This window comes from Engraulis encrasicolus, chromosome 16 (genome assembly GCF_034702125.1).
Source record: "Engraulis encrasicolus isolate BLACKSEA-1 chromosome 16, IST_EnEncr_1.0, whole genome shotgun sequence".
In the NCBI taxonomy this organism is placed as follows: Eukaryota; Metazoa; Chordata; class Actinopteri; order Clupeiformes; family Engraulidae; genus Engraulis; species Engraulis encrasicolus.
This window is the reverse complement of record NC_085872.1, coordinates 11,143,594-11,153,593: the sequence shown is the minus strand read 5'-3', so window position 1 is coordinate 11,153,593 and position 10,000 is coordinate 11,143,594. Positions and strand designations below refer to the sequence as shown.

Genomic DNA, 10,000 nt, shown 5'->3' with positions numbered 1-10,000 from the left:
ATGAGAAGTAGAAAGGAGGAGGAAGAAGAAGAGGGTGAAGAGGAGGAATGTATTAGAAGTGGAGGAGAAGGAGGAGGAGGATGAAGAGGAGGAGGAAGAGGAGGTGGCAGTGAGATGGTAATAAATACAGTATACCAATGGTACTGAAGAAAGGGAGTTGCTGAAGGAGTTTAGGTGGAGGTGGCAATGAGGCGGACAGTAAGAGGAATTGCTCTTTGAATAGTGAGTCGTGTGTAGGCTGTGCAAATTGCGAAGGCATCGCCCATAGCTGAAGGTATGAGTCTGGGCATGGTAGTCGTTTAATCATTCCCATTATCACGATTGCTTTCAGATAGGATGATTGTGTGTGTGTGTGTGTGTGTGTGTGTGTGTGTGTGTGTGTGTGTGTGTGTGTGTGTGTGTGTGTGTGTGTGTGTGTGTGTGTGTGTGTGTGTGTGTGTTTGTGTGTGGAGCAGGCTGTAACCTGTGCTAGGTAAACAGAATACCAAGTGTGCAATTTCAAAACAGGGGGGTGTTGGCATTGGCCCTTGGGTGTGTGTGTGTGTGTGTGTGTGTGTGTGTGTGTGTGTGTGTGTGTGTGTGTGTGTGTGTGTGTGTGTGTCTGTGTGTCTGTGTCTGAGTGTGTGTGTCTGAGTGTGTGTGTCTGTGTGTGCGTGTGCGTGTGCGTGTGCGTGTGCGAGCATGCGTGCCTGCCTGCATGTGTGTGTGTGTGTGTGTGTGTGTGTGTGTGTGTGTGTGTGTGTGTGTGTTTGGGTGTGATGTTTGCCGGTTCATTAAAGACAAATCTACCAGCTGGTTCATAACTATCAGCTGTGTGTCAGATCACATGGCACAGTACTCAATAATATACACCCAAGTTCCCTATAAAACACAAAACTAAAACACACACACACACACACACACAGGCACGCGGGTGTGCATGTGCACACAGGCGTAATGACACTCATGGCTACTCATGCACACACACGCATACTTACATGCTAAATCTTCCCCACTCCACCCACCTGTCCGTGTGTTGCTTTTCACCCTTCATTCCTTTCCAAACAGTCTGTTATCACTTACACTGCAAAAAAGCTCTCTAAAAAAATAAGTAAAAAATATAGTGTTTTAGGTGAAAAATTGCTTATTTTGAGCAAAATAATCTGCCAGTGCAGCGAGCAAATTGGACTTGGTAAGAATTCTTAAAACAAGAAAATAAAATCTAAGCGGTAGGTATAGAAAAACACTTGAAACAAGTATAAAAATCTTATTTTTCTGTTGCTTGTTAAGATTTTTTTTTCTTGTTAAGATTATTTTAAGCAATTTCTTCTCCTTTATTATAGGCCGGGAGCCACGAATACCCCTCAGGATGTTTTTTGCTTACTTTTTTTCACTATGATTTCCTGTTAGTATATACCCTGGGCCATAACGAGTTGATAGGGTGCACTCCCAACTCGGCCCCGTTTGGTCTCAGGGCCCAAAAAAACATCTTTTAAGGAAAAGCTGCAGGCGAAATTATATACTTGTATATATTAAGGTACTACAACTGCAAAAATGGTCCTAGAACCCTGTAAATTGTCATGGGTCATCCTGTCGCATAGGGGAACCAACCTGAAAAATGTTTCAGGGCTTGGGGCTTTTCTTCTGTCAAATATCATCTTCAACATACCCAAAAAGCTCCAAAAATGCTTGTCCGCCTGACAAATTGTCTTCAACTTTGATCATTTTCAACTCTGCTATCATATGCATTAGTCCCTCAAATGTAAATGAAAAACTACCCAAGTTCATGAGCTTCAATTTAAGTCCAAGAGGACCTTTCTAGCTAGAGTAAAACAGCTGCTATGTCCAAAGTTATTCACAATAGCCTATTCGAAAATAGTAGCCTACTGGCAGGCATTCAGTCACTATCAGCTATTATCAATTCGTATGGGACTTTGAACATATGACATAAACCATATTCTTGAAGTGTTTGACCTTGACTTGAAAATTGCATGAATGAAAGTATTAAGTGAATAGCATCAAATTGGTGAACTGTGAACAGGATGCAACATGTACTATTACACAAAAGGAATGACTCAAATGTGAAATGTATTTAATGACTGATTTGTATTGTACATCAGTAGTTTAGAATGTAGATAAGAACTTTTAATCATAATTTATAATCTTTATTATCATCATCCGTCTCTTCCTCATCTTCATCCACAGTTGTATGGATTTCATCAGTCATGTCATATTCGTCTCTGTCCTCCTCTGCCAAGACATCAATTAGAGCTTTTGGGATGACATTGCCCTCAAACCATAGTGGTTCAAGCTTCCCATATGTGTTTAGGTGAAACCCATGGTCAAGTGCACTTGGGATCTCTGGGTAATGCTCATGGGCTCTCTTCCAGATGCATTGCACACATGAAAGTTTGTAGTATGATGTGTTGTTTGAGTAGAGTAGAGTATCATTTAGTAATCCCAGGGGGAAATGAAAGTGTCACATACATAAATACAAAAACCCATTACACACACAAGACACACACATCGTTACATATTAACCATATAGCTCACTCTTACATATATACATTCAGCCCAAGGCAGATGTCACTTCCTCTCTCTCTCGCTCTCGCTCTCTCTCTCTCTCTCTCTCTCTCTCTCTCTCTCACACACACACACAGACACACACACACACACACACACACACACACACACACACACACACACACACACACACACACACACACACACACACACACACACACACACACACACACACACAGGTAACTCTCTCTCGGTGTGTGGTACGGAGCAGCAACAAAAAAACCAATTTTTTTTTAAATTCATTTAGTGTCCAAAAAAGTGTACCAGGGATTTATCACATGTGCCTTAGCTAAGTGGCACAGAGGAGCCAAAACTGTGCATAGTCCCAAAAAATGGTCCTGGAGTGTCAGACATCACTGTGCATAGTCCAAATAAAAAAACAGTGTCAAGTATCCATCATATCCACTGAAAAAAGATGGGGGATCAAAAGTTTCAAATTCTGTTGCTCCATCTCTTCTCTCTCTCTCTCTCTCTCTCTATCTCTCTCTCTCTCTCTCTCTCTCTCTCTCTCTCTCTCTCTCTCTCTCTCTCTCTCTCTCACACACACACACACACACACACACACACACACACACACACACACATAAAGTGACTGTCCTGTATGGCTTTATTGGAGAATGCCTCTGTGCAGTACAGTAAAAAAAATCCTAGTCCAGAGTGTAGATTCCTAGTGCAGAAAAGTTTTTCCTGATTGTTGGGGGAGGGCATCGGTTACACCCAGGCGTAGGATAGGAGTTCAGGTAGAAGCACGGAGGCATAAATATAATGATAATAATGATGATGATAATAATAATAATACTTTCGATTTATATAGACTTTCAAAACACCCAAGGTCGCTTCACAAGGTATTGTATAGGAAGTGTGAGTGTGTGCGCATCAGGGCGTGAGTGTGTGTGTGAGTGCATGTAATGAATGTGCTTGTGGAACAAGCAGACATAAGCCTCCAGGAAGAGATGTGTCTTAAGGCGTTGCTTAAACAAGGTCAGTGAGGGGGTATTCTGTATGTGGTCGTGCAGATTGTTCCAAAGAATAGGAGCAGCTACATGGAAGGCTCTGTCACTGGTGGCCTTGAGCCTGGTACGAGGGACGACCAGCTGGCCCTTGGAAGAGGACTGCAGGGATCTTGAGGGGTCATAGGGATGGAGGAGGTTAATGAGGTAGTGGGGTGTCTGATCATGGAGGGACTTGAAGGTTAGGAGGACTTTATAGGTAATGAGTGACTTGATGGGGAGCCAGTGAAACTGCTTGAGTATGGGGGTGATGTGCTGCCAGGGTCTAGTGCCTGTGAGGATCCTGGCAGCAGAGCTCTGGACATAAAGATAAGATCTTGACAGCAGAGCTCTGGACATAAAGATAAAATGTGCAGGTTGGTTTATGCGGTCCAGTCACCTATGATGATCTCTGTGAGTCCGTTTGTGTGGTGTTGAATATTTGGATGGCCCTGGGGACAAAGGACCTCCGTAGCCTGTCTGTCCTGCAGGAGATGGTGCGAAATCTGTAACTGAACAGGCTTCTCTGGCGGTCAAAGACTGGGTACAGGGGGTGATTGTCCATTTGTCCATTATAGAGTAGAGTCTGCTTAGTGTCCTATTCTCAGCTGTGATAGTGAGAGCCTCCAGTTCTGTGCCTACAACAGACACAGCTTTCCTCACCAGCCTGTCAAGGCGCCCAGCATCTGCTCTCCTAATGCTACCACCCCAGCATGCCACAGCATAGGAGAGCACACTGTCCATGACAGGCTGATAGAACATCTGCCGGAGTCTGTTGCTCTGTTTCCTGTACAGTGCTTTTGAGTTAGCAGATCAGTCCAGTTTATTGTCCAGGTGTTCACCCAGGTACTTATATGTGCACACTGTCGCTTCTGTCTCCCCTCGATAGAGACATGCACCAGGGGCGGGGTGTTTTGCCTGAGGTCAACCACCATTTATTTGGTTTTGGTGGTGTTCAGCTGCAGCTGGTTGATTCATCACCATCTGACAAAGTTCTCCTCCTGGTCTCTGTACTTCCCCTCCTGTCCATCTTTAATGCATCCAACAATGGCGGAGTCATCTGAGAACTTTTGTATATGGCAGGTCTTTGAGTTGTAGTTGAAGCCTGTGGTTTACAGGGCGAACAGCACCAGGGAAAGCACCGTTGAGGGACCTTCTTGCACGGTGGGAAAGTTGAGAGGAGCTGTTCATCAAGATCAAATGAGTTTCCTCCTTCTGCAAAGACTTTGAGGAAATTTGATGTTTGATTCAATAACTTCATTGGTCACACCTTTCCTTTGCTTTTGAATGCTGACATGCAGTCAACACCATTGACGGTATGTAGGGCCAGAACAGTGGCAATGTGTTCCTGCAAAAAATCTGGTGAGTACCAACAAGTAGGGCACGATACCATTTACCTATGATTGTATGACACTTGAACGCAGCCTTGAACTTCACACTTTAACACAAATTAACACAATTAATTTTGAGTAAGCATACGTTCGTAAACTGCCACACCTAAAGCTCTTTCAACCAGCTCCAGTGAAACCGCTGCTCACTACGTTCAGACAAAGTATTCATCAAGTGCATGTGGCTTCTTTCTCTTGTTCTCATTCGCCGAGTGGTATCGGTATGTTATTGGTCGATATTTCAAAGCCAGGTATCAGATATCGGTATTGGGGCCAAAACATGGTATCAGTACAACACTTACCAGTAGTAAATGAATGAGTGCCTTCTTGTTTTCATCGTTTGTGAGAAAGGCTTTCAGCCCGTTCATAATAAAACGTTCACCACAACGTCTGCGATCTGTCAGCTGATTTTGGTCAATGAAGACAGTTCACGTACGTGTCTGTGCTAAATATTGTTTCAGCTGATGCGGGTAGACTTGTAAATGTGCTCTCTGTTTCCACCCTGAATGAGAGCATATTGGCCTGGAGGAGGAAGTTGCACATTCTCAGCATCTTTGATCGTGTGGTTCATGCCTTTCACTTTGTTGTTGTTTTTTATGCACCACTAAACATCAATTTTTGAGATGGAGTATGGTGTCAGAATTAGGGGATAGGTCAGGGGATAGGGCCCATGAGCATTACCCAGAGATCCCAAGTCCACTTGACCATGGGTTTCGCATAAACACAGATACTGGGAAGCTTGAACCACTATGGTTTGAGGGTGATGTAATCCCAAAAGCTCTGATTGATGTATTGGCAGAGGACACGGATGAACAAGACATGACATATGAAAGTCATACAAATGTGGATTTATTAGGAACAGGATGATGAGGATTATTAAATGATCATTAAAAGTTATTTTTCACATTCTAAACTACTGCTGTACAAACCATTCCTTAAATAAATTTGTCATTTTATTCATTCCTTTTGTGTGATAGTACCATGTGTTGCATCCTGTTCACAGTCCACCAATAGTTGATGCTATTCACTTGATACTTTCATTCCTGCAATTCTCAAGTCAAGGTCAAGCACTTTAAAAAATATGCTTTATGTAATATTGTTGTTCAAAGTCCCATACAAATTGGTAATGAAAGTGACCTGCCAGGCCAGTAGGCTACTATTTTCGGATAGGCTATTGTGAATAACTTTGGACATAGCAGCTGTTGTACTCTAGCTAGAAAGGTCCTCTTGGACTTAAATTGAAGCTCATGAACTTGGGTAGTTTTTCATTTACATTTGAGGGACTAATGCATATCATAACAGAGTTGAAAATGATCAAATTTGAAGACAATTTGTCAGGCGGACAAGCATTTTTGGGGCTTTTTGGGTATGTTGAAGATGATATTTGACAGAAGAAAAGCCCCAAGCCCTGAAACGTTTTTCATGTTGGTTCCCCTATGTGACAGGATGACCCATGACAATTTACAGGGTTCTAGGACCATTTTTGCAGTTGTAGTACCTTAATATATACAAGTATATAATTTCGCCTGCAGCTTTTCCTTAAAAGATGTTTTTTTGGGCCCTGAGACCAAACGGGGCCGAGTTGGGAGTGCACCCTATCAACTCGTTATGGCCCAGGGTATATACTAACAGGAAATCATAGTGAAAAAAAGTAAGCAAAAAACATCCTGAGGGGTATACGTAGCTCCCGGCCTATAAGTCATTATTGCTTAGAATTAGATGTCCTCCAAGAAATTATTGCTCAAAACAAGCATACAAGACGCTTAAAACAAGGCAAATTTACTTGTTTCCAGCTCATTTAAAGTCTTAAAACTAGTCTGATTTTCTTAGCTAGAATACTTATTTTCTCATGTAGAATTAATATCTTGTTTAGGTGTATGAGAAAAATATACTTGACAAGAACTTCAAAACATTTCTTTTATTAATATTTCATCAGCTGGACAAACATGCAGTCAAACGATAATAAAACACCAAAATCTTGACAATATAATCGTATGATTAAACAGAAATTAAACAGAAAACCTGAAATTATCAGTGTACTGTAACACATTAATTAATGTGGCCTGTTCAGAAATGTCATCTTTTTCATGAATGCTTACAACCACCATCAAATTCTAAGTAATGTCATAATCCCTTGGGTCAGATATGCAGTCAGATATCTTTGGCCGAAAAGCATACTCTCATCAGAACAGTATGTGTCTATTTACTCACTTATTTACTTAGACATTCATGAAAAAGATGTTATTTGTGAATGGACATTTTAGAATTAACCAACTGCCCGCAGGAGCACTTTTGACTCTTTGCTGGGAGGAGAGGGAGAGAGAAATGTTTTTAATTATGATATCAATGTGTCCATGAAGTGCTACTGAGGCGTTATTACGCCTTTCCTTATAGTGCTCATCTTTTAATCGCATAGCCAATGTTTAGAAAAAAGCCCCTCAATGATACTCAATGCCATGCTGACAAAAGACAAAAAAGGACAAAAAAATCATCAACTCAGATCAGAGAACAGCACACAAAAGTATTAATAGAAATGCGATGGATTGTCCTTTTATACAATGGCTTAGAACCTGAGATTGCCAGTGTCCAACATATTTACTGTAGTTTATAGTGATTGGACCTTTTGGGCATATTTTCCAAATTCACCAGAACATATATTTCAGTTCATCTGGATACTTAAAATTGTAAATCCAAATCCACAGAGTTGAGATTGAGGGTATATACCGGTAACCGAGTCCAAACAGCATCACACATGCACAAGAGATGCTCCGAGTTCACTGTACAGCTCCATGCCTTGTATCACAGTCTCTGGCACGGGATGTTCCTTGCAAACCATATACGTAGATGTGCAGTCTGCCTTTGGATCACTTCGCCACTCCAGTCCTGATGGTGGAAAAAGAAAATGCAGAAAGCTTAACACTGTGCACACACTTTTTATGTAGCTTTAATGGCACTAAATGTAAAAATGCTGATATCTAGTGAATGACAACCATGGCCACTAATAGGGGGCATTTAATAGTGTGCTTGTCAGTGATATGCAGGTGCCATTTATCGCATGCTCTCTTTATTGGGGTGCAGATCGTTTGTGAACACCATAATCAGAACTGTTCAAAATTCAGAGTCAGTGAACCTAGAGGTGGGCCATGCATCTCCCACACCTAATGTCTGACCTTCTAATACCTAATACCCAACTTCATTAGATTGTAACTGTGTTAGATTGCAACTCAAACACAATGTTTCCATTAGCTGCTGGAGCCATGAGTTATCCTACCTTCCTTCTGGCAACGCCTCCCTTCTCCTTGACAACCTCCAAGATGCTTCCTCAAGTATCTGTCAGGCACAGGAACTCTGCATTAACCTGTCAAAGACACATTACAAGAAAATTACATGGTTGTCAGGCCCAGTTGTGTTGTGCTTCCTGTCTGTCCTGTGACTTGTCACTATGTCTTTCTATCTCTGGGCCTGCAGGTGGGGCAACACCTGTGGTCAAGCCACAAAGACATCCTACAGGACAGACATACAACAACACTTAAATACTATCTGTTATGACATAATGTACCACCACACTTACTTCACTTAATGTCAGCAACGCAGGCCATGCGGTGTAGACTGCCAGCTTATCTTAGACAAGCCTTTTGCACCTATGACAAAACACATAATTAGACTGCTGGAGTTGATGTTACAGAAATTACAAGATAAGATGAGGGCTAACATCACAATGGCATTGACTGACTTCTTGTAAAACCTAAATTGAGACCAGGGGTCAAGGAGAGTAGAGTAGCCTCAACCAAATATAATCTGCCATATCAAATACATCGTCACCACTTTTTAGACTGGGGAATATTGTCACCATTTAAGAATATTGGTAAATAACGTGACTACAGCCACTTAAGACAGCGTGAAATTAAAGTGAATTAAAATATTTTTCACCATATCCATATTTCATACAATACAAAATAACTGTTGACACCATGCCAACATGAAAATGATAATCGGGCAAAAAAATATTTTTATCCTCATTTTGCTTTGGTGTAAGTAAAGTGTTCAAGCAGAGGGTAAAGTGTAAAACAATTGAACATGGACAGAAATCCTACCTTTTACAATGACTGTCTTCAAAGTCACATCTTCCACTAGCACAGGGGGTAACCATCTGTCAAGTTGAAAAACAGAGATGAACCTTTTCTCACAATATCGGCAAACATGGCTTTTCAAAGGTGATATTCAGGACTGGCCAATAGTGACGCCCATTACAAAAAATATAATACATATTTTGAGTAACATGTGGGGCATTACAGGGCAATAGCAAGCTAGAGAGCAATAGCTAGCTGCTAAGCTAAACAGCAGCAGGTGTTAAATTATGTTTAAAATAATTATGCTGGTAAATTACACTTCAGACTCGATAAACCTTAAGGTTATTTTTTTTTTTACTCCTAAAGATGTTGCACAAGATAAGCTAATGTTTAAGAGTGGATATTTGAATGCAAGACAAACAGCTTGTCAGATCACACAGCATGATCTAACAATATTCGTATCAGTTAACTTTCCATACAGACAAAAGCGCCAAAAACATCACAATAGCGTAGTATACTTCACAAATGACTGTAATAGTGTCTTAATACAAGCATATTGCCAAAGATGACAAGGATTGAAACGGATTGTGAAACTTACCCGGCTGAAAACGATTGCCTCAATTTCAAAGCAGGAGACCAACTGACGAACAGGAAGTGACGTAATTCCATTTCCGGTTTTACCCTTTGGTGATTTTTTTTGTTTTTGTTTGTTATCCCACCTGAATTACAGCATGCATTTCACATAGTTTTGATTTATGTAAAATATTTCTGTACCAATAAGGTAACAACTTGGTGCCAGCAGGAAGAAGATAAATACTGTCAATGAAAATGTGTTTCGACAATAGGCGATTCATTTCTTACTGCCACCTACTGTTCTGGAGTGTGATGTGCATGTCAGTTAATATTATGAGCTTTTTTCAAGTGCATAGGCCTACATTATTTGTTTAGATTATTTGTTTAAAAGTTAATACGCGGACAGTTCAAATGGTGT

The 10,000-nt window shown here is 41.1% G+C and overlaps 1 protein-coding gene and 1 long non-coding RNA gene across 23 annotated transcripts in view; one reads left to right on the top strand and one right to left on the bottom strand.

Moving 5' to 3' along the window:
* LOC134465144 (muscleblind-like protein 1) overlaps positions 1-10,000 on the top strand; it is a 114,721-nt gene that overhangs the window by 25,188 nt on the left and 79,533 nt on the right. The window lies entirely within an intron of this gene.
* LOC134465147 (uncharacterized) lies at positions 7,238-9,739 on the bottom strand. The gene is made up of 5 exons (XR_010038110.1): positions 9,608-9,739; positions 9,034-9,089; positions 8,511-8,580; positions 8,211-8,297; positions 7,238-7,822 (listed from the first exon to the last, which is right to left on the bottom strand). It is a non-coding gene; the product is annotated as an uncharacterized LOC134465147 (long non-coding RNA).